Below are 20,413 nucleotides of genomic sequence, written 5' to 3'. Positions count from 1 at the left end.
TCTCACTCACTCCGTCTCACTCGCTCCGTCTCACTCGCTCCGTCTCACTCGCTCCGTCTCACTCGCTCCGTCTCACTCGCTCACTCGCTCCGTCTCACTCGCTCACTCGCTCCGTCTCACTCGCTCACTCTCTCACTCGCTCCGTCTCACTCGCTCCGTCTCACTCGCTCACTCGCTCCGTCTCACTCGCTCACTCGCTCCGTCTCACTCGCTCACTCGCTCCGTCTCACTCGCTCACTCGCTCCGTCTCACTCGCTCACTCGCTCCGTCTCACTCGCTCCGTCTCACTCGCTCCCTCGCTCCGTCTCACTCGCTCCGTCTCACTCGCTCCGTCTCACTCGCTCCGTCTCACTCGCTCCGTCTCACTCGCTCCGTCTCACTCGCTCACTCGCTCCGTCTCACTCGCTCACTCGCTCCGTCTCACTCGCTCACTCGCTCCGTCTCACTCGCTCACTCGCTCCGTCTCACTCGCTCACTCGCTCCGTCTCACTCGCTCACTCGCTCCGTCTCACTCGCTCACTCGCTCCGTCTCACTCGCTCACTCGCTCCGTCTCACTCGCTCACTCGCTCCGTCTCACTCGCTCACTCGCTCCGTCTCACTCGCTCACTCGCTCCGTCTCACTCGCTCACTCGCTCCGTCTCACTCGCTCACTCGCTCCGTCTCACTCGCTCACTCGCTCCGTCTCACTCGCTCACTCGCTCCGTCTCACTCGCTCCGTCTCACTCGCTCCGTCTCACTCGCTCACTCGCTCCGTCTCACTCGCTCCGTCTCACTCGCTCCGTCTCACTCGCTCCGTCTCACTCGCTCCGTCTCACTCGCTCACTCGCTCCGTCTCACTCGCTCACTCGCTCCGTCTCACTCGCTCCGTCTCACTCGCTCACTCGCTCCGTCTCACTCGCTCCGTCTCACTCGCTCACTCGCTCCGTCTCACTCGCTCCGTCTCACTCGCTCCGTCTCACTCGCTCCGTCTCACTCGCTCACTCGCTCCGTCTCACTCGCTCACTCGCTCCGTCTCACTCGGTCTCACTCGGTCTCACTCGCTCCGTCTCACTCGCTCCCTCGCTCCGTCTCACTCGCTCGCTCACTCTCTCACTCCATCTCACTCGCTCGCTCACTCACTCCGTCTCGCTCGCTCACTCACTCCGTCTCATCTGCGCACTCACTCGCTCACTCACTCCGTTTCTCACTCGCTAACTCGCTCACTCAGTCTCTCACTCACTCCGTCTCACTCGCTCACTCTCTCTCACTCTCTCTCACACTCGGTCTCGGTCTCTCTCTCTCGGTCTCGCTCTCTCTTGGTCTCTCTGTCTCGGTCTCTCTCTCTCGGTCACTCGGATTCTATCTCTCTTTGTCTCTCTGCAGCAGGCAGGGCAGAGCCAGTCCGCCCCCTGTTCTAATGCCAGCCAGTAAGCAGCTGCAGGAGCGCAAGTCTCCCTTGTCCCTCCCATGACAGACTGGCTGGCTGCACAGCGCATACCCCGACCGCCACTCCACTATCTCACTCCCACACACACTCTCGCTCTCTCTCCTTGAACTCACACACACCACCTCTCTCATATACACACACACACACACACATCATTATTTAACACTCACTTATCCATACACACCTAGTAAGTGCATTTTGCTCATACCAGTCTGTGTTAAAAATGCAGAAAACGCCAATTTCTCTCTCTATTTTCTTCAGACACACATTCAGGCTTTATACCAAAAGTATGTGGACACCTGCTCGTGAAACTTCTCATTACAAAATCATGGGCAGTAATATGGAGTTAGGACTTGCTTCCATTCAGTAACAAGAGCATTAGTGAGGTTGGGCACTGACGTTGGGAGATTAGGCCTGGCTTGCAGTCGGCATTCCAATTCATCCCAAAGGTGTTCGATGGGGTGTGAGGTCAGGGCTGTGTGCAGGCCAGTCAAGTTCTTCCACACCAATCTAGACAAACCATTTCTGTATGGACCTCACTTTTTGCACAGCGGCAATGTCATGATGAAACAGGAAAAGGCTTTCCCCAAACTCTTGCCAAAAACTTGGAAGCACAAAATTGTCTAGAACACCATTGTATGCTGCAGCATTAAGATCTACCTTCAATGGAACTAAGTGGACTAGCCCGACAAATGAAAAACAGCCCCTGACCATTATTCCTCCTTCACCAAACTTTACAGTTGGCACTATGCATTGGGGCAGGTAGCGTTCTCCTGGCATCCGCAAACCCAGATTCGTCCGTTGGACTGCCAGATGGTGAAGCATGATTTATCACTCCAGAGAACACGTTTCCACTTTTCCAGAGTCCATTGGTGGCGAGCTTTACACCACTAGGCTTGAGTACGGCTGCTCGGGCACGGAAACCCATTTCATGAAGCTCCCGACAAACAGTTATTGTGCTGACATTGCTTCCAGAGGCAGTTTGGCAGCTCTGGCAGGGCTGAAACTTGATATACTACTTTGTTGGAAAGGTGCCATCCTATGACGGTGCCATGTGGAAAGTCACTGAATTTGTTCTTAACTGACTTGCCTAGTTAAATAAAGGTCAAATAAAACTGAGCTCTTCAGTAAGGCCATTCTACTGCCAATGTTTGTCACATGGCTGTGTGCTCGATTTTATACACCTGTCAACAACGGGTGTGGCTGAAATAGCCAAATTCACTCATTTGAAGTGTCCACATACATTTTTTACATATAATGTACAGTTGAAGTCGGAAGTTTACATACACTCAAATTCAACCACTCCACAAATGTTTTGTTAACAAACTATAGTTTTGGCAAGTCGGTTAGGACATCTACTTTGTGCATGACACAAGTAATTTTTCCAGCAATTGTTTACAGACAGATAATTTCACTTATAATTCACTGTATCACAATTCCAGTGGGTCAAAAGTTGACTGTGCCTTTAAACAGCTTGGAAAAGTCCAGAAAACTATGTCATGGCTTTAAAAGCTTCTGATAGGCTAATTGACATCATTTGAGTCAATTGGAGGTGTACCTGTCGATGTATTTCAAGGCCTACCTTCAAACTCGGTGCCTCTTTGCTTGACAACATGAAAAATCTAAAGAAATCAGCCAAGACCTCAGAAAGAAAATTGGAGACCTCCACATGTCTGGTTCATCCTTGGGAGACATTTCCAAATGCCTGAAGGTACCACATTCATCTGCACAAACAATAGTACGCAAGTATAAACACCATGGGACCACGCAGCAGTCATACCGTTCAGGAAGGAGATGCGTTCTGTCTCCTAGAGATGAACGTACTTTGGTGAGAAAAGTGAAATTCAATCCCAGAACAACAGCAAAGGACATTGTGAAGATGCTGGAGGAAACAGGTACAAAAATATCTATATCCACAGTAAAACAAGTCCTATATCGACATAACATGAAAGTCCACTCAGCAAGGAAGAAGCCACTGCTCCAAAACCGCCATAAAAAAAGCCAGCCTATGGTTTGAAACTACACATGGGGACAAAGATCGTACTTTTTGGAGAAATGTCCTCTGGTCTGATGAAACAAAAATATTACTGTTTGGCCATAATGACCATCGTTATGTTTGGAGGGAAAAGGGGGAGGCTTGCAAGCCATCCCAACTGTGAAGCACAGGGGTGGCAGCATCATGTTGTGGAGGTGCTTTGCTGCAAGAGGGTCTGGTGCACTGCACAAAATAGATGGCATCATGAGGCAGGAAAATGATGTGGATATATTGAAGCAACATCTCAAGACACCAGACAGGAAGTTAAAGCTTGGTCGCAAATGGGTCTTCCAAATGGATAATGACCCCAAGCATACTTCCAAAGTTGTGGCAAAATGGCTTAAGAACAACAAAGTCAAGGTATTGGAGTAGAGGTCGACCTATTAATCAGAATGGCCGATTAATTAGGGCCGATTTCAAGTTTTCATAACAATCGGAAATCTGTATTTTTGTCAGCTCAGGAGTTTCAATCTTGCAACCGCACAGTTAACCAGTCCAACGCTCTAACCATTGCACTACACGAGTAGCCTGCCTGTTACGTGAATGCAGTAGAAGCCAAGGTAAATTGCTAGATAGCATTAAACTTATCGTATAAAAAACAATCAATCATAATCACTAGTTATAACTACTGATCCAGTTTAGCAGGCAATATTAACCAGGTGAAATTGTGTCATTTCTCTTGCGTTCATTGCACGCAGAGTTAGGGAAAATGCAACAGTTTGGGCTGCCTGGCTCATTGCGAACTAATTTGCCAGAATTTTACGTAATTATGACATACATTGAAGGTTGTGCAATGTAACAAGAATATTTAGACTTAGGGATGCCACCCGTTAGATAAAATACGGAACGGTTCCTTATTTCACTGAAATAATAAACGTTTTGTTTTCAAAATGATAGTTTCCGGATTCAATCATATTAATGACCAAAGGCTCGTATTTCTGTGTGTTATTATGTTAGAATTAAGTCTGATTTGATAGAGCAGTCTGACTGAGCAGCAGCAGGCCCGTAATCATTCATTCAAACAGAGCTTTTAGTGCGTTTTGCCAGCAGCTCTTCGCAAGCACAGCGCTGTTTATGACTTCAAGCCTATCAGCCTAATGGCTGGTGTAACCAATGTGAAATGGCTAGCTAGTTAGCTGGGTGTGCGCTAATACTGTTTCAAACGTCACTCGCTTTTAGATTTGCAGTAGTTATTCCCCTTGCGCTGCAAGGGCCGCGGCTTTTGTGGAGCGATGGGTAACGATGCTTCGAGTGTGGCTGTTGTCGATGTGTTCCTGGTTTGAGCCCAGGTAGGGGCGAGGAGGGGGACGGAAGCTATACTGTTACACTGGCAATACTAAAGTGCCTATAAGAACATCCAATAGTCAAAGGTATATGAAATACAAATGGTATAGAGAGAAATAGTCCTATAAATACTATATTAACTACAACCTAAAACCTCATACCTTGGAATATTGAAGTCTCATGTTAAAAGGAACCACCAACTTTCATATGTTCTCATGTTCTGAGCAAGGAACTTAAACGTTAGCTTTTTTTTTACATGGCACATATTTTTACATGGCACATATTACTTTCTTCTCCAACACTTTGTTTTTGCATTATTTAAACCAAATTGAACATGTTTCATTATTTATTTGAGGCTAAATTGATTTTTTGATGTTTTATATTAAGTTAAAATAAGAGTTCAGTAGTTGTAATTGTCATTATTACAAATAAAAATCGGCAGATTAATCGGTATCGGCCTTTTTGGTCCTCCAATAATCGGTATCGGTTGAAAAATCATAAATCGGTCGACCTCCATATTGGAATGGCCATCACAAAGCCCTGATCTCAATCCTATAGAAAATGTGTGGGCAGAACTGAAAAGGTGTCTGCGAGCAAGGAGGCCTACAAACTTGACTCAGTTACACCAACTCTGTCAGGAGGAATGGGCCAAAATTCACCCAACTTATTGTGGGAAGCTTGAGGAAGGCTACCCAAAATGTTTGACCCAAGTTAAACAATTTAAAGGCAATGTTACCAAATACTAATTGAGTGTATGTAAACTTCTGACCCACTGGGAATGTGATGAAAGAAATAAAAGCTGAACTAAATAATTCTCTCTACTATTATTCTGACATTTCACATTCTAAAAATAAAGTGGTGATCCTAACTGAACTAAAACAGGGAATTCTTACTAGGATTAAATGTTAGGAATAGTGAAAAACTGAGTTTAAATGTATTTGGCTAAGGTGTATGTAAACTTCCGACTTCAACTGTATATAACCAAATTTGACTTCTATAGGGTTTTGATAAGATTTGCTGCTGTCTGTAGCCCTAGAGATGTTAATATTGGGTTATTTGTGCACTCCTATAATGCTAGTAGTGTAAACAAAAAAAGTACAATGCAACTCTTCCTCTCTTAAATGCCAGGGTAAGAGTTTCAGTTCCATTTTTATTCAATAAATTAACGGAAATTCTGATCGCAATTGTGCCTCATTGTTTTACCCACTTTGTTCCTCACTAGCACAAACACTTAGATTCACATGTTCACACATTTAGCATAGAGTTGAACTCACATCAGTGGATGTTATCTGTGCCTTGCGTCCTCTGGTCCGACCGAGTTGTTGCTGCACCAAATAAATACTCATGTGTTTTTTTTTTGGGCCATCTGTACTGTTCTATTCATTCCCTTCTCAGCAGCCATGACAGGGCATTCCTATCACATAAACTGTGGGAGATTCGGACTTCTGATCTGAGATCATAACGAGCCAAGACAAGAACAGGGCATTGGGAGGACACTGTACTTTTGTCCATCTTGTAAAGAAAATTTGTCGTCTCTTAAACTTCAACCGCAGACACCACAGAAACACTCAAATGACAATTTTTTTATTCAGTCATTGAATGTCTTCCCGGTAAAGGGAAGGCTAGCACCTCCGTCTAACATGAAGCAGGAATGTGAATAAAACAATACCACATTGGCAGTTAAGACCATACTTCCACAGTTACATGATTAAGAATGGCTTATGTAATTTGTATAAAATATAGCTAATGTCCCTCAGGGGACTCACTGTGCAAGATGAGTTTACATTTTCGCATTCCTCCTCAAGGCCCTTCATTGTAGTGAGTGTATGTGTGTCTGTGCAGCTTGCGTGCGTGCGTGCGTGCCGTCTCTTATGCACCTGCTCCTCATTAGGCTGCCAGATCACCAGATGCTGTTCCTTCATTTAGCTTCTTCTCTGAGGACCACAGTGTGTCTGAACTGAAGACGCTCAGCACGCTCTGTTATGCTTCCTGCTTTCACTGTCTGGCTAAAGTAAAGATTTCAACCCTCGCAAAACTATGAATGAGGATGAAAGCCTCGTCTTTGGTCACACTGAAGGAGCATGACTGAAATGTTGCCTATACTGTCCCACAGTAACTGACTGCATTGTCTTTAGAGTTTAAACTTTCTCCCCTACCATCTGACCAGTGTCTGCCTGTCTGTTTGCCTGCCTGTCCGTCTGCCTTTCTGTCTGCCCGTCAGTCAGTCCATCTCTACCGCAGTGTCTTTCAGTCTGTTCAGAGACTGACATTAAGGTGTGAAAGGCACTTGCCAATTGGGCAAGTTATTTGTATTTTTGGGTTGCCCGAATATTATGATCACTTGCGCAAAAAAATGTAAACTAGCTATTTACATCCAGAAACACCATATACAGTATTGTTTTATTTTCACCTACACAATGGGTAGGAATCTTGTTTTTTTTTGGTTGTTATCAGTAAAAAGGATTCTCAGTGCAGGCTCAACTTTCCATAAATTGTCTGTCTTTCACTTAAACAATGCGAAGGAACCAGACAAATCAGTTTTTAGGAATTCCTTGCAGTGTGGTTGATTTGCCTGCCTAATGAGGCAACCTCAGAGCAGGCTCAACTTGCACTTTCCCCAGGAAATAGCACAACCCTTAATGCATTTTTGGTTGTTGTTATCAGATCAAATCACATTTTATTGGTCATATACAAATATTTTGCAGATGTTATTGCGGGTGTAGCAAAATGCTTTGTGTTCCTAGCTCCAACAGCGCAGAAATATCTAAAAATACACAACATAACACACATCTAAAAAGAATGGAATTAATAAATATATTAAGATGAGCAATGTCGGTGTCCGGAGTATAAATATATACTGTATATATGTGATGAGATGTATAGACAATATGGACAGTATATCTGAAGAATAGTATATGTACAGCAATAGTTAAATAGGATAGGCCTTGACAAGAATACAGTGTCTACTGAACATAAATATGAACACAAGATGCAACAATTTGAAAGATTTTGATGAGCTCCAGTTCAAATAAGGAAATTGGTCAATTTAAATAAATTCCTTAGGCCCTAATCTATGGATTTCACATGACTGGTAATATAGATACCTTTAAAAAAAAAAAAAACAGTAAGGGTGTGGATCAGAAAACCAGTCAGTATCTGGTGTGACCACCATTTGCCTCATGCAACGCAACACATTTCCTTTGCATAGAGTTGATCAGGCTGTTGATTGTGGCCTGTGGAATGCTGTTCCACCCCTCTTAAATGGCTGTGCGAAGTTGATGGATATTGGTGGGAACTGGAACACACTGTTGTACACGTCGATCCAGAGCATTCCAGAAATGCTCAATGGGTGACATGTCTGGTGAGTCTGCAGGCCACGGAAGAACTGGGACATTTTCAGCTTCCAGGAATAGTGTACAGATCATTGCGACATGAGGCCGTGCATTATCTTGCTGAAACATGAGGTGATAGCAGTAGATGAATGACACAACAATGGGCCTCAGGACCTCGTCACAGTATATCTGTGCATTTAAATTGCCATCGATAAAATGCAATTGGTGTTCGTGGTCCGTAGCTTATACCTGCCCATAACCCCAACACAACAATGGGGCACTTTGTCCACAACGTTGACATCAGCAAACCGCTCGCCCACACGACGCCATACACGTGGTCTGTGGTTGTGAAAATTATCTAAAATGACGTTGGAGGCATCTTATGGTAGAGAAATTAACATTAAATTGTCTGGCAACAGCTCTGGTGGACATTCCTGCAGTCAGCATGCCAATTGCACACTCTCACAAAACTTGAGACACCTGTGGCATTGTGTTATGAAACAAAACTGCACATTTTAGAGTGGCCTTCTGTCTCCAGCACAAGGTGCACCTCTGTAATGATCATGCTGTTTAATCAGCTGCTTGATATGCCACACCTGTCAGGTGGATGGATTATCTTGGCAAAGGAGAATGTGTGCCCAACATTTTTGAGAAATAAGTCTGTGTAAGGAAAATTCTGGGATCTTTTATTTCAGCTCAAGTAACATGGGACCAACAGTAAAATACATATTGCACATATATTTTTGTTCAGTGTGTGTATGTGTGTGTGTGTGTGTGTGTGTGTGTGTGTGTGTGTATATTTATATATATATATAGATATATAAAACCGTTCAAAAGTTTGGAGTCACTAAAAAATGTCCTTGTTTTTCAAAGAAAAGCAAAAAATTTGTCCATTAAAATAACAGAAATACAGTATAGGCATTATTATTATTTTGCCAGCAGCATACCACCCTGCATACCACTGCTGGCTTGCTTCTGAAGCTAAGCAGTGTTGGTCCTGGTCAATTCCTGGATGGGAGACCAGATGCTGCTGGAAGTGGTGTTGGAGGGCCAGTAGGAGGCACTCTTTCCTCTGGTCTAAAAAAAAATCCCCCAATGCCCCAGGGCTGTGATTGGGGACACTGCCCTGTGTAGGGTGCCGTCTTTCGGATGGGATGTTAAACGGGTGTCCTGACTCTCTGGGGTAATTAAAGATCCCATGGCACTTATCGTAAGAGTAGGGGTGTTAACCCCCTGGTGTCCTGGCTAAATTTCCAATCTGGCCCTCAAACCATCACGGTCACCTAATAATCCCCAGTTTACAATCGACTCGTTTATCCCCCTCCTCTCCCCTGTAACTATTCCCCAGGTCGTTGCTGCAAATGAGAACGTGTTCTCAGTCAACTTACCTGGTAAAATAACGGATAAATAAATAAATACAAATTAATGTTGTAAATAACTGTTGTAGCTGGAAACGGATGATTTTGAATGGAATCTCTACAGTTAAGTCAGAAGTTTACATACACTTAGGTTGGAGTCATTAAAACTTGTTTTTCAACCACTGCATACATTTCTTGTTAACAAACTATAGTTTTGGCAAGTCGGTTAGGACATCTACTTCATGCATGACACAAGTCATTTTTCCAACAATTGTTTACAGACAGATTATTTCATTTATAATTCAATGTATCACAATTCCAGTGGGTCAGAAGTTTACATACACTAAGTTGACTGTGCCTTTAGCTTGGAAAATTCCAGAAAACTATGTCATGGCTTCAGAAGCTTCTGATAGGCTAATTGACATCATTTGAGTCAATTGGAGGTGTACCTGTGGATGTATTTCAAGGCCTACCTTCAAAATCAGTGCCTCTTGGGAAAATCTGGCATTCTAGGCAGTTCCTCTATCCAGTGTCTGTGTTATTTTGTCCATTTTAGTCTTTTCTTTTTATTGGCCAGTCTGAGATATGGCTTTTTCTTTGCAACTCTGCCTGGAAGGCCAGCATCCCGGAGTCGCTTCTTCACTGTTGATGTTGAGACTGGTGTTTTGCGGGTACGATTTAATGAAGCTGCCAGTTGAGGACTTGTGAGGTGTATGTTTCTAAAACTACACAATATAATGTACTTGTCATCTTGCTCAGTTGTGCACCGGGGCCTCCCACTCCTCTTTCTATCCTGGATAGAGACAGTTTGTGCTGTTCTGTGAAGGGAGCAGTACACATCGTTGTATGAGATCTTCAGTTTCTTGGAAATGTATTGCATGGAATAGCCTTCATTTCACAGAACAAGATTAGACTGACGAGTTTCAGAAGAAAGTCCTTTGTTTCTGGCCATTCTGAGCCAGTAATCGAACCCACAAATGCTGATGCTCCAGATACTCAACTAGTTTAAAGAAGACCAGTTTTGATTGCTTCTTAAAATCAGCACAACATTTTTCAGCTGTGCTAAGATAATTGCATAAGGGTTTTCTAATGATCAATTAGCCCTTTAAAATTCTAAACTTGGATTAGCTAACACAACGTGCCATTGGAACACAGGAGTGATGGTTGCTGATAATGGGCCTCTGTACGCCTATGTAGATATTCCATTCAAAATCAGCCGTTTCCAGCTACAATAGTCATTTACAACATTAACAATGTTTACACCGTATTTCTGATAAATGTTATGTTATTTTAATGGACAAAGATTTTTACTTTTCTTTTAAAAGCAAGGAAATTTCTAAGTGACCCCAAACCTTTGAACGGTAGTATGTATATATATATATATATATATGGAATTTCTTTCCTTCTTAATGCGTTTGAGACAATCAGTTGTGTTGTGACAAGGTAGGGGTGGTAAACAGAAGATAGCCCTATTTGGTAAAATACCAAGTCCATTTATGGCAAGAACAGCTCAAATAAGAAAAGAGAAACGAGAGTCCATCATTATGTTAAGACATTAAGGTCAGTACGGCAAATTTCAAGTGCAGCCGCAAAACCCATCAAGCGCTATGATGAAACTGGCTCTCACGAGGACCGCCACAGGAAAGGAAGATCCAGAGTTACCTCGGCTGCAGAGGATAAGTTCATTAGCGTTACCAGCCTCAGAAATCTGTAATTAACTGCACCTCAGATTACAGCCCAAATAAATGCTTCACAGAGTTCAAGTAACAGACACATCTCAACATCAAGTGTTCAGAGGAGACTGCATGAATCAGGCCTTCATGGTCAAATTGCTGCAAAGAAACCACTACTAAAGGACACCAACAAGAAGAAGAGACTTGAGAATTCATTGCACACTTAACCAGCATGGCTATCACAGCGATACGCCATCCCATCTGGTTTGCAGTTAGTGGGATTATAATTAGTTTTTCAACAGGACAATGACCCAGAATACAACTCCCGGCTGTGTACGCGCTATTTGACCAAGAAGGAGAGTGATGGAGTGCTGCATCAGATGACCTGGCCACCACAATCACCTGACCTCAACCTAATTGAGATGGTTTGGGAACAGTTGGACCACAGAGTGAAGGTAAAGCAGCCAACAAGTGCTCAGCACATGTGGGAACTCCTTCAAGACTGTTGGAAAAGCATTCCAGGTGACTACCTCATGAAGCTAGTTGAGAGAATGCCAGAGTGTGCAAAGCTGTCATCAAGGCAAAGGGTGGCTACTTTGAAGAATATCAAATACCAAATATATTTGGATTTGTTTAAAACATGATTGGTTAATAGATAATTCCACATGTCACCAACCGGCTCAAATCAGTCTTATGTAGCAACATTTGAAATTGCGTGTTTTTTTTTTACATTGGATAAAAGTAGAGACTCAGAGCTACAAAATTGTATATCATACGCTACAGTTGAGGAACAATGGGAAAGTAATTTTGCTTTGAAAGTTTATCAACTTTTGAGAAAATGGCTTTTCAATGTTTTGGTAGTACTATTGGAGAGACATTCTTTGTCTACACCCAAGCTAACTTGCTAGCTACTTCCTGACATCTAAGTGAGAGAGAACAGCTCACTGAACATTACTCGCCCTAGCAGAGCTGGTTAGGCTGTTATGTTATCCAGTGTTGGTGTCTGCAACTGTGTTATCAGATTGTTCGTTCGTAAAATCAGAGAGTTTCACGTTCAGAGTGCACACCAGACGCTCTGGCTGATTAGTAGGGTTGATCCCAACGTTCTGACCTTACAACAGCAGTCAAGCTAACGGGCTAACATCGGCTAGCTTGCTAGCTACTTCCATACACATAGTGAGAGAACACCCCCCTCTGACAATTTTACTTGCCCTGGCAGAGCTTTTTAGGATGTTTTCATGTTATTCAGAGCATCGGTGACTGTAACTGTGCTGCTGGCAACAATTTTATTACGCTTTTTTACCAACGTTTACTGACACCGGCCATATTCAACGGGTGTTGAGCGTTTGTAAATTCATCAGTTATTCTGCGCTCTCTGGCACACTCAAGAGAGTGTTCTGAATTCGGAGTAGATGACCAGACTGAAATTATGAACGCACGCAAAATGGTTACTTGCATAGTGGAGTATTTTGTTAAGACATGTAGCTTGATAGCTCGGCAGGTAGCTAACCAACCAGGTTCAATGTTAGCTAGCTAACATTAGGCGCAAGCTAAGCAAATGGCACTGAGATACAAATAATAAGGCCATACACATAACGTTAGCTAGTGAGCCAACCAATTAAACAATTAACCACAATTGTCACATCCTGACCTTACTTCCTTTTTTATGTCTCTGTTTTAGTTTGGTCAGGGCGTGAGTTGGGGTGGACATTCTATGTTTTGTAGTCTTGGTTTTGTATTTCTATGTGTTTGGCCTGGTATGGTTCCCAATCAGAGGCAGCTGGCAATCGTTGTCTCTGATTGAGAACCATACTTAGGCAGCCTGTTTTCCCACTATGGGTGTGGGTAGTTGTTTTCTGTTGTGTGTCTGCACCAGCCAGAACTGTTTCAGTCGTTCGCTTTGTTATTTTTTGTTATTTAAGTGTTCATTAAATTAATATGGACACATACCACGCTGCACCTTGGTCCTCTTCTTCCAACAGCCGTCACAATTCATGACGTTACTATCCTGCAATAAACTGCAGGTAGCTAACCAACCAGGTTCAAATGTTAGCTAGCTAACATTAGGCTATAGCTAGCCAAGCAAATGGCTCTTTCTGTCAAAATTAGAAACATGTCATATCTGAAAATGTAGCTAGCTAGACTATCTTACATCATTCATGGTTGGACGCGTCTCCTATCAGATGCCATGGTTGCCCTTAGTTTGAAGATGTAATCCGGAGACAGGTGTTCTCAATCTCTTTAGCTAGATTTCGCGAATTCCACTGATTTCAAAACTCAGTCCTCCAGAAAGTGGAGAGCACCACTTATGTAGTTTTAATACACAATTTAATGCAGCACTAGTCAGGATTACTTAGACATACTGACCAGCTCAAATATGCTATATGGCAGACCAATCCCAACTCATCTCTCGGCATGTCCAGCCCACTCATTATCTCAGAAAATCATGACTAGCGGGAAGGTTGCTGGCTTTTTCTGTGGCTAAACCAACTAGGCTTGTAATTTAAAAATTGTATTCGTATTTACAGATGGCATACAAGTTTGTTACTAAGGCACATGAAAGTTCATTTTGATAAAAAAAAATGTTTTACGTTCAAAAGGCTGTCCTGTGAAGTAGTGACCTGCAACATACGCCTAGTTTCCTGAAACGGATCACATACGTGTTATTTCATAGTTTTGATGTCTTCACTATTATTCTACAATGTAGAAAATAGTAAAAAAAGAAAGAAAGAAAAACCCTTGAATGAGTAGTCCGTGAGTCCGTCTGGATATCGGTTTGCCTGTCTGGATGTGTGCCTATCCTTTCGGTCTGGCTGTCTGTCTGCCCGTTCATCAGTCTGTCTCTACTGCAGTGCCTGTCTGTCTGTGTGTATCTACTGCAGTGTCCGTCCGTCGTGGTCTGGATGACTCTGTTAGTTCTGCAGTCTCAGGCCTTGTGGCAGAGAGATGGATGTAGCCCGAAGGCACACAAACACACTCTCTCTATCACACTCACACCACCCTTCTGCACCTGCAGAGTCAGACACGCACCTTTCCCCTTTCTCTAGACACATTCCCTCAGCGTACATGCACCTGCTCAGCCTGCCACACCAGGGGTTAAAAGTAGAGGCATCTGAAAGATGGGGAGCCGCTGGGCAACGCTGGGCTCATCCATTATGAGAGAGGGAGATGGAGGGGGAAGGGAGAGAAAGACAGAAAGAGAGAGGAAGACAAAGAGGGAGAGGAGGAGAGCGACAGTTAACTGCTCCTGATTCTCTCCTCTGGCTGGTGATGGGAGCAGGGAAAGGCGGGATGAAGGAAGAGAGGAAAGAGGGAAGGACGATGCCACAGCTGCACACAGGTTTGGCTCTTAGCTCTATCCAATTAGCTAGTCGAAGCAAAAGGCGACACTGGCACCGTGGCACACCTGGCTAGCGCTAGCTAGGTAAAGATAGCACAATCGGCTAGTGGTCTACTGACCTAGTCAGCTAATTTTAAAATTGCAGCAACCAGCCGAGCTAGGTTCCTCCTGAGCATGTTGAAAACAAATCAAACCAATGCAATATCAACAGTGACACATTCAACTTTTACATGATAAACTATGTTTGTAAGATAATAAATGTAACATACAACATACACGTCCCTATGGGCAACAAGCCTCCTGAATTCTTTAAGACAATTCAAGACAAGACTGATCATTAGCGGTGTCAGAATGATGCTTCATGTACTCCCATGTAGTGTTGTTTTGCGTACGAGTGGTTTTGCGTACGAGGGGGGGATTATCTTATTGTCATGTTTTGCTGATGTTCAAAAAAAGAATGATGCTTCGGGATAGTAATTCTGTGTTATGGTGGGCCTGGGGCAAACCCACAGACCGACTGGAGAGACCAGACTGGAGAGACCAACGCTGCTAGTAGAATCCCTCTCAGTCCACTTTAATCACGGAGACCCTAATAAATTACATCATCAGACAAGCATATGGACAGCACCAAACATTAGGATGAGGATGAGGAGGAAGAGGCTGACAGGAGGTCCCAGTAACAGTTTAAGGCATAAGCATTTGGGCTGAACAAATTTGAAAGTAACATAGAATTAGCCCGAGTCCGTTCTTGTGGGCGGATATTTTTTTTTTGCTGTTTTAAAGATCATTTCCCGCAATTCTACCCATTTATGTCATGGGGCAGAGGGAAAGTCTTGCCGTTTTTAAAGCCAATTTCCTGTAATTCTACACATTTTTACATGTCTTATATTAGTCTAACTTCCCTATCTAGCCAACATGGGATAGTAGTTGATCATCTGGACATTTCTGACAGGTTATAATTCATTTACAGCATTTCACTCACTCAGACAATAAAAAAACTGCTAAAGTTGCCCAAATACAGGAGGGATGGGGGCAACTTCCTGTCATGAGCGGTGCTCAAGTTCAGAACGGAGGTCGGTCCAAACCCATAGAACGCTGTGAAGTGCAGAGCCGGAGCTCTGATGTCATTTATAGCACGTTACTGTATAGCCATTGCGTTCCAATTTAGGCGCTTATCAGTGCCCAAATCTGCAATTTTCAACCTGTATATGGGTATCAGTGTAAAGGGTTAAACTTAAACAGATATTTATACCAGAACCTCTGTGGATAGTACTCAGGATTAGCTGAAAAGGCTTGATAATACCCACAATCTATAATAACTTCAAAACAGGAATAGACTATTTATATTATGTTATATGTTCTGTTGGGTATTACTTTAGGATTGTCTGGAAAGATATATTTTGTAGCCACAATGACAAAATTGAGCTCTTAGTACCACCTGGTAACGGAGGCTAAAACTTTAAACAGAATGCGGGTCAGATACTGTGGTATTTCCTGTTGCCAATGCCATTGAATTAAGTACAATGGTGGAGTGCAGCAAAGAGACAGACCATGTTTTTTGACACGTGATATTTAGACTCAAGACATACATAAACCCACACAAAAGTTCACATTAGGTTAACTTCGCCAGTTATAGAGCGACTGTCGAGAGAGGCGACTAGAAACCAAAAAATTCAATAAGAATTCAATTCGTGGTTGTGACCTGATAGAGCTAGGGTTCGTCAACTAGGCCACATTGTTTCTGAGCTAATAGTCAGTCGGGCCTGAACATAATTAGCATATAATATTAGCACAATTAAAAGGCATGCACTACAAATTGAACAACATTATTAACCCATCATATTCGATCGGAATACAATCCTAAAACCCCCAATGTCTCTATTCAATTATTATTTTTGTCTATTTCTTTGTGAGTTGATTGGTGGGGGACAAAAACAGATCTACAGCACGTCAACATTAGTTCAGAACAATTAACTTGCAAGCAAGAGACAAATCACTCTCAAGAAGTACCGAAACAAAGGTGGATTAAAAAAAACGAAGTTTCAAGGATGGACAGAGATATGCGTTCACCTTACAATCTTTTCATCTGGCAAAAATGAGGAGCTAAACTGCGAGCTACACACACGGCAGCAGAATCCTCCTTCGCGGCCTGACCCAACAAACAGAAAGTCACAAGTGCCTCCCTAAAAGCGTCTTGGGTTCTAACCAAACACACAACATGCCGTTCATAGACGTGGGGCATTTAAAAAGTGCATGGTGACAGTTTGAGGAATTGGCTACCGACAAGTCTATTGATAGCATAATTGAGTCTGTCAAACAGGTGTCCCTGTCAGCGTCGACAGCCGGCCACCGTGTCCATGCACTGGCGGATGATGTGCATAGGATTGTTCTGGAGGGGCTCAATCAAATTGAGCATTTCTTTCTGGCTATTGATGAGAGAACTGACAACACCGATGTCGCACAGTTGTGTGTACGTGTCCATCCTTTTGATGGAAATGAATTTGAAGAAGAGCCGCTGGCACTGATTCCCCTCGAAGGACACACCACCAGGGACATCATATTCACGAAGATGAAAGGATTGTTTACCCAGCATGGCCTTTCATTCGAAAAAGTAAACGTTGTGGTCACGACAGGGTTCCTGCTATGGAGACACAGGGCCCTGGTCAGCAGGTTGAAGGAATTTGCCCCCCCCCAAATGAATGGCTTGTATTGTCTCATTCATCAGCGTGTGCTGTGAGCCAGACTAAACGGTGGGCTAAAAGATGTAATGGATAAACTAATGTGCATAATCAACTGTCAGGGGGACATCGAGCACCCAAAACCGTCGTTTTTGCAAGCTTTTATCAGAGGCCACCCACGATTATCTCCTGCTTCCCAACGACTTGAGCTGGCTGAGTAAAGGAAAAGGGGTTCTGTGAGCTGCATGACGAGGTTGTGGATTTTCTCCCCAAAAAAGCTAAATGACGGGCAGCAGCTGATCACCTTGGTTTTCTGGAAATTGAGGAATTATTTTCCAATGTTGCTTTTTTGGCTAACATATCCTGTCACTTAAATGGGTTAAATCTGCAGTTACATGGAAGAGGGAAAACAGTAATGGACATGGAGGGAAAACAGTAATGGACATGGTGGGAAAACTTGAGGCCTTTACTAGGAAACTTGAGTTGTTTGATTTGGACTTGGTCATCTGGAAGGCTACTGCACTTCAGCACACTGAAGAAATGACAGGCAGAGGGACCAGGCCGCAGCATTGTCACAGAGGTGATGGAAGATTTCATCAGGCAGCTGAGAGACAACTTCTCCACCAGATCTGAAGACTACAGCATGCCAAAGGATATCGTTGCGTTTTTACGTGATCCTCTCAACAGTCCACCCAGGTGGAGAATCCCCCCCCCCCCCCTCCCCTGCTAGGAAAACGACGCCGTTGCTGGATGAGGCCGCAATTCAAACTGAGCTGACAGAATTCCAAACACTGAGCCAAATCAGCGATGCTCTCAGGAGTGCCGAGTCACTGTGTGCGTTTCGGGTGGCATGCTCAGAGGATTATAGCCCAATAAAGACACTTGCATTTTATATGCCAACAATGTTTGGATCGACTCGCATCTGTGAGTCCTCCTTTTCCTCTATGAACGCAAGCAAGACTCACGACAGAAGCCGGCTTTCAATCGAGGACTGCCTGCACATCAAAATCACATCCATCTCACCCGACTTCCACAAGATCATGTACGAGGGGAAATGCAACTTTTTATATTGAGTAGGTAACTTAGTATTTACTAAATACGATCACATAGGTTACTATCATTATTGTGAGTGCTTATCCAATGCTATTTACAGTGCATTTGGAAAAGTATTCAGGCCCCTTGACTTTTCCACAATTTGTTACGTTACAGCCCCATTCTAAAATTGATTCATTCGTTTTTTTCCATCCATCAATCTACACACAATACTCCATAATGACAGAGCAAAAACAGACTTTTGAAATATTTGCAAATGTATTAAAAAACCACAAAAAATGAAATATTACATGTACACTACAGTTCAAAAGTTTGGGGTCACTTATAAATGTCCTTGTTTTTGAAAGAAAAGCACATTTTTCTGTCCATTAAAATAACATAAAATGTATCAGAAATACAGTGTAGACATTGTTAATGTTGTAAATGACTATTGTAGCTGGAAACGGCTGATTTTGAATGGAATATATACATAGGCGTACAGAGTCCCATTATCAGCAACCATCACTCCTGTAATCCAATGTCACGCTGTGTTAGCTAATTCAAGTTTATAATTTTAAAAGGCTAATTGATCATTAGAAAACCCTTTTGCAATTATGTTGGCACAGTTGAAAACTGTTGTCCTGATTTAAGAAGCAATAAAACTGTCCTTCTTTAGACTAGTTGAGTATCTGGAGCATCAGCATTTGTGGGTTCGATTACAGGCTAAAAATGGCCAGAAACAAAGAACTATCTTCTGAAACTCGTCAGTCTATTCTTGTTCTGAGAAATTAAGGCTATTCCATGCAAGAACTTGCCAAGAAACTGAAGATCTCATACAACGCTGTGTACTACACCCTTCACAAAACAGCGCAAACTGGCAATAACCAGAATAGAAAGAGGAGTGGGAGGCCCCGGTGCACAACTGAGCAAGAGGACAAGTACATTAGATTGTGTCGTTTTAGAAACAGGTCCAAGTCCTCAACTGGCAGGTTCATTAAAGAGTACCCGCAAAACACCAGTCTCAACGTCAACAGTGAAGAGGCGACTCTGGGATGCTGGCCTTCTGTTTTTTTATTTTGAATAAATGTGCAAACATTTAAGTAGGATGCTACATTTTTGTCCAGTTGTCATTGTAAGTAGGCCTAATTAAAATATGTCTCTGCTATTATGCCACATTTTTTTGCTGTTAAGCCACATAGCCTACCTCAGCCAGTTGTTAAGTTATTTTATAAAAGTTGTTCACTACCTATTGATTGCGCTGCGGTCCGTTTCGGCAGCACAAAATGGTCCGCTCCCTGCTTTATTACTTGACTGTCTCCTGCATTCTCTCTCCTCATGAATTCAATTCAAATATTACTTTTGAATTATTTCGGTGGGGTTACTGCCTTCTTGGGACATTGCATTATATATATTCAGAATTCATTTGGGGGGCCAAATAATATTGCTGCGGGCCACCAGTTGGGGAACCCTGTGGTAAAGCCTATAAAAAAAAATTGGGGCATAGCATCCATCATTGAATAGCTTCTACTATTGAACAGTTGACCTTTTGGTCATATGAATGACCAGTTCAAACATCTCTGAGTTGACCTACGGAATAAGGTTGCAGGCCAGGTTTCATTTACCAACCCCCCTTCAAGAAAGTAATGAAAAACCTTACAAAAGGGTCAAATCATAGTAGTGACCTGGCATGGCCTCCATATTAGGATCTCAGATGACCAGTGGACAGTTGACCTCATGTGACTGACCAGTTCACAGTTCAACATTTAGTATACGGAAGTGCCTTCAACAGTGACTCTATGCCTTTATTTTCTGTGTTCTGCTGCTAACTAACACAGTCTGTTGCGGCTCTCCTCTGTGACTGCCTGGCAGAGAGACAATTAGACCCGGTAGCATAGCCTTGCTATTGAAGAAGACAGGCTATGTGCACACTGCCCACAAATGAGGTGGAAACTGAGCTGCACTTTCCTAACATCCTGCCCAATGTATGACCATATTAGAGACACATATTTCCCTCAGATTACACAGATCCACAAAGAATTCGAAAACAAACCCGATTTTGATAAACTTCCATATCTACTGGGTGAAACACCACAGGGTGCCATCACAGCGGCAAGATTTGTGACCTGTTGCCACAAGAAAATGTCAATCAGTGAAGAACAAACACCATTGTAAATACAACCCACATTTATGCGTATGTATTTCCCCTTTTGTACATCGTTACAACACTGTATATATACATACAGTGGGGCAAAAA

At 43.1% G+C, this 20,413-nt stretch overlaps 1 protein-coding gene across 9 annotated transcripts in view; it reads right to left on the bottom strand.

Annotated features, from left to right (window-relative positions):
• The window catches only part of LOC110523933 (rab GTPase-activating protein 1), a 132,441-nt gene that overhangs the window by 45,884 nt on the left and 66,144 nt on the right, over positions 1 to 20,413 (bottom strand). The gene's annotated exons all lie outside the window — the stretch shown is intronic.

The sequence above is a fragment of the Oncorhynchus mykiss genome, chromosome 5 (assembly GCF_013265735.2).
Source record: "Oncorhynchus mykiss isolate Arlee chromosome 5, USDA_OmykA_1.1, whole genome shotgun sequence".
Classification (NCBI taxonomy): domain Eukaryota; kingdom Metazoa; phylum Chordata; class Actinopteri; order Salmoniformes; family Salmonidae; genus Oncorhynchus; species Oncorhynchus mykiss.
Note: the sequence above shows the minus strand (reverse complement) of the source record. Positions and strands in the feature narration are given on the sequence as shown.